The following is a 5,565-nucleotide window of genomic DNA, read 5'->3' as shown; positions in this document are numbered from 1 at the left end:
TTTCTTTGTGTGTTCTTTTTTTCTTTCACTAGACAGGAAATGGTTCCTGAAGCATTCAAATATTTGCTCTGCCTAAATTTTAACTCTTTTTTCCAGGACATTTTTTGCTGATATCCAAAAATATTTTTTTCAAAGTAGAATCCAGGCTAATGCAAGGAGAGGAACTGTAGATTATTGAATAATGGGGCAGTCAAAATAATGGCCACAATGTGACTCTGATTCAGAAATAAACAGGCAATAGAAAGTTAGTGCTGGAGAGCACTTCTCAATACCTCAGGAAAGTTAAATAGCTCAGGTCTCAGTGTAACTTCCCTCTGTTGTGTCTCAGCTGATGAGCATCCTCCTACTGAGTGTATGTCCTGCCCTGCCTTTTTCACCACTAAATCAGAGGCAGAAGATCAGGTTCAGGTTGTAAAGCCATTTCTATTGTAAACCTCTCAGGCACTGGCTTTCATGTCCTCACAAAACCACAGAAGGGAAAAAAACAGAAAAAGAAAAAAGAAAAATAAATCCAAAGCAAAAGAACAACACAGTGCAGAGTCTAATGACTGAAAAATCAAAAATGGAAAAAGGACTGAAGATGTGAAAGTAGAAAACACAGAGTTACTTAGGGCGGAGAGATGAAGGCAGGTGTTCAAAGGGTAGCACTGCTCAGCAGTAACAGGAGTTGTTTCTAGAAAAAACACCCTCCAAACATTAACAGATCTGGTCACACTGGTGTGAGGGCAGAGGCAGCGAGTCAGGAGGTGAAATGGTGTCTAGCACTGAGCATAGTGTATGGGAGACAGGGATTGCTGGCAGGAATGCCTGTGGTAGGGTTTTCATTCCAGTGGAGCAGCAAGAGCAGCCTTTTCTAAGCCCTGGTGCTGCTCTGCCCAGTGTCAGGGCTCCTGGCCCCACTCTGTAACTGAGCTTCGCTGGGGTCATGTCTGCAGGGTTAAATGGCTGGAGTTGACCTCAAAGGTCTTTTCCAACTTCAGGGACTGAGCCTGCAATGCAGAGGCCCTTTGGGACCTGCCGGACTCTTCCAAAATGTGTGGTCTTTATGCATCTCACAAAATGCCATCCTGAGCACGGCTTTGGCAAACTCGGGGACACTGAGTTCTTTTACATCCCTTCACAACTTACACAAGTTAAATAAATTAGCGAGCAAACCCATCATGACTTGGAAATGTGCCTATGCCTGTGGCAGTGAGGATTGCTGGGGAGCACTGCTGGCTCGCCGTGTCCCCCCCAGCCATAAATAAATATTTATTATTTTATAATAAATAAAGGGTGCTGGCTGCTAAAGAGGGGTGCTGGGAGCCACCTTGGGGCTACTGAGGGGACCCCTGAGGGGGCCAGGCTGGGGCAGGAAGCTTCACCACAGCCTGGATTTACTTCTCCTTCAAAGTCGCTGACAGCCAAACTCCTCCTCCTTCTGATCAGAAGCCAATTTTTTTTTTTTTCCTATGTGAACGTAACTGTTTCTTGCTCGTGCTTAACTAGATTTTAAAGCTGTATTTTAACATAAGTTAAAGCACTGTGGATATTTCTTCCATTTTTTTCCCAGCAGAGGCTGGGGGATGTGGGTCAGCATGGAGGGCACAAAGCTGCAGCTCCTGGGGGAGCAAATGGTCCCTTCCCACTCCTCAGCTCAGCCGGGTTCTGGTGCCTCCCTGCTGTCTGTGCCATCTCCTTTTAGTGTCTCTTAAAACTCCTCAAAACAACACCCAGCGGGTCGGGGAACTCTGATCCAGCACAGGAAAAGCAGGTCACCCCTCAGGAGCACGTGCAGAGCCCATGCAAGCCACCTTCTAAAACAAGAGGTTGTGTTGGCGTTTTGTTTGTGCCACAGACGGGTTCCTTCCAGAGGCATTCCGAGCTGAAAGTGAGCACTAACACTGCTGTGGTCCGTGCTGTGAGGGGCCAGGGATGCGCTCTGTGTGCAGATGGATAAATCCTGCCCCCGGCAACTACAGCTCCACTCTGCCTGCAGCTCTGGGCACCCTCAAACCGGGGAAGTGCCGGCCACGGCTTCTGCCCCGCTCTGCCCCTCTTTCCCAAACTGCTGCGCATCCCAGGGACATTTCACAGAGGTTCTATTTTGATGTGTGAAACATTTAGCTTGTCTGGGGTTTGGCCGCTTTATTTATCGAGGCAAAGCAGAGCAGTAGTTTAGAGATAAACAGAATTCGAGATTGCTCCAGAAATTGATTGGCCTAGATCTCTTCTGTAATATTACTAGATAGGCCATCGTCAGCTGTTAAGAATACACAAATCTGTTATCAAGGAAGAAACTTGTTTGTGCAAGGATTTTGGTTTAATGAAGTTTTTCAGAGAAGCTGAAAGTGCTTAAATGTAGACCCCTAACTTTTTTTCTTTTCCTGCTATACTACTGCACAACTAAGCTTTTACTTTTGTTAGGTTTTTGTATTTCCTGAATGTGGAAGCAATACAAAATATGCTGAAGTAGAACCTGAGAGTTGGGAATGTCATGTAAGTATGGATTTATTTCTAAAATTAAAAAAAAAAATGAAAAAAAAAAAGTCTGGCAGCAGTGAGTTGTACATTCTTTGACAAAGCAGAGCTCTGCACTGGTGTCACAGCCTTGGAGAGTTCACAGGCTGTGGCTGACAGACACAGGGACAAGGTCTCACCTCCTGGTCAAAAGCAGCCCAAACCCCAGGAATTTTGGAGGACTCAGTGCAGAGGCTGGAGAGCTGCAGGAATACAGGGCCAGGCTGTGTCCTGACAAGTGCAGACACAGCTCCTGTTGCCTTTGGCTCGCTGTGGCAGAGCTGAACGAGGTCCAAAGTGTTGGTGTGAGCACCAGTGCAGACCTGCCTTGCACGAGGTTATGCTGCAAGACAGTGCTAAGGCTTTTCTGGCCTAAGGAAATGATGGAAAATGGGTGACAGTTAAGCAGCTTTAGAATAGTTCCATATTTTTGATAATTGCTAAACGTTTCTAGTTTTTCCTGTATGAAATATCAGGTGTGTTAAATCACAATACAGCAGAACACAGTGGGAGCTTTAATTTAGACTAGTTCAGAGAAAGTAGTGCACACACAGACCATGCTCCTTGCTCTGGGAAGAGAGGTGGGGACAGGTTGCATCAGTTGGCCTAATCAGGGATGAGCCACATTTGTGATGACAGATCAATAAACTAATGGGAACATTTAGCATAACAATGTGCATGTTGGGGGATATGAGGGGACAAATGGTAGGAAGCAGATGTGTGCTTTCCTCCTGGAGTAAGACATGAGCAGGAATGAGCACTGCTCTCACCAATAATGGATCTGTGCTTAAGCTTGACTGGCTTGTGATTATTTTTGATCCTCACTTCCCAAACAGTGGGAAGGGAAAGCTGTTTCTTGTTCTGATGATCACCCTCTCTTACAGTCCCACTGAGAGAAGGGTTTAGTGTGTAGGAACTGTAAGGATAACAAGACAATGAGAGATGCGGAGGAAAGAGGAGAAATGGGATCTTTAGGAATTGAAGGGAAAGGAGAAGGCTGGAGCAGGAGGATGCTAAAGCAAATGGAGTAATGTGAACACAAGAAATTATTTCCAGAAAACAGAGATATGAGGAATCCCTTCTGATTGCTAGTGAGAAGGCTTGCTTCAGCTTTTTAAGGCTGGATTTCTACCCCTACAATGGCACACATTTAGGCAGTTATCCCTCAAAAGAGTCCTGAAAGGGGGACAATTTTACTTCTAAGCTTCCTCTTCAAGTGTACCCCAAAATAATCAATGAGTATAAAATCAGTACTAAAAGGAAATCTGATTTTATCAGTGTCCAGCTTTGGTTTTTTTTTTTTAATGAATAGAATTTTGATTGACACTCTGAATCCTGGCCTAGAAAGAGATCATCAGAACACAGCAACACTTGCATTGTCTGAGTGGCAAAGGTAGAGTAAATCTGTGGCTCTATTACTTTTCCAAGCCCTTTAGGACCAACTTTCCTCATGTAAGTGTTAGCAAAGAAATAATCCATGCATGCTTATTGCTTCTTTCATGCTTGTGTGATTTTAATGATAATTAAATAGTACATGTCTGAGATCCAAAGGCAAGCCAGAGTCAAGTGTGCCTGACTCATTTCTCCTCTCTGAACAAAAAAGGGAAACATCAAACCTCTGTGTGAGGCTGTCTGATGTTCTGGAAGGCTCCTAGCTTTACCTTGCTTTCTCATGTAGGTATCCTTAGGTAGATACCTGATACTTGCTGAATTTTGTAGTAATTGGTTACAGGAGGGGAAAAAATGTGTTCTCTTGTGCACAGAGAGAATTTCTTGATGGTCTGAAATGTGCAACTGGGTTTTTCTTATCTGCAAAATGCATTGAAGCAGGTCTGGAAATATGATTTGCCTTTTCTCACAACATGGGTCAACGAAATAGGGATGCAGGAAAACTGATGTAAGCAGCATAAAATAATCTCATTTAGTCTGACATTTCCTTGGTATTTTTGAGATCTGCTCAGAATGTTTCTTTACTCCTGTATGTAGTGTCCCTGTATACATGCAGCTGCTCTGGTACTGAGTGCTGGTATAGATGGATCAGGACTAGAAAATGAAATAATCCATGGCAAAAACAGGTTTCAGTAGGGATGGCACCTTCTTGTGTGTGCTCGTAGAGCTGGATACTGGAAGTACTTTAACACAAACTACAGGATAATAACACTTGTGCAAGTGTTTTGAAATATGTGTTATTATTTTTCGTTTCTAGCTTTGTCTCTTGGGGATTATGCTGGTTCATGTGTCCTTTCTTCTGTCTTTTATATTAATTTGTGGAGCCAAATGTAGAGATCTCAAAGGCAGGACACACCAGTAGTTTCTGTTCTGTACAGAGAAATGCACAGACTGATGCTGCATTAAAGAATTCAATATGAGCTCAACCTGTGCATCAAAGAACCCACATGAGAGAGCCCCAGATTCACCTCTGAGTTTAAGTTTCTCTTCTCTGTCAGTTTTCAGACAGTCATCAGAGAGGGATGAACTCATGATGCTGAACTGTGATAAAGACAAGGAAAATAATTCAGTCAGCAACCAGGCACAAGCCTGCTGGAAAGCAGGCTTCAGTGGCTGCTGCTTCCAGGGGTGAATTTTAGCTGGAACTCTGGTCAGCCCTGAATTTCTTCCAGCAGCTGAGGCTGGGGTGATGTGACCCTAGGACTGTAGTGTGACAGGGAAGTGTTGCTCTCTCTTCCCCATTCACCCTCTGGCTTCTCAAATCATTATAAACAGGTTTTCTCTCTATATTGGGTATTGATAAGGACCACCTGAGAATTGTGATTGTTTCCTTCCTGCTTTTTTTCCCATTGGGAAGCAAGTACTTTCTGTTTGTTTACAAACCGCTGGATCGACTTCCACGGTCTTACATGGTAAATCCAACTGGGCACCTACATTCAGTTAATCATAAGTTCTTCACCTGGCAAGCATGCAACATTTGAAATATTCCTTTCTTCCTGATGCTGAACCAAGATTCTGTTTAGAATTGCATTTAGTTGCACTTTCATCAGAGACATCTTGTTGGAAGCTCTTTTTTTAAAAAAAGGGAAGCATTTATTCATTGCAATTGATCTATGG

This window comes from Cyanistes caeruleus, chromosome 11, assembly GCF_971803275.1.
Source record: "Cyanistes caeruleus chromosome 11, bCyaCae1.hap1.1, whole genome shotgun sequence".
NCBI classification, from domain to species: domain Eukaryota; kingdom Metazoa; phylum Chordata; class Aves; order Passeriformes; family Paridae; genus Cyanistes; species Cyanistes caeruleus.
Note: the sequence above shows the minus strand (reverse complement) of the source record.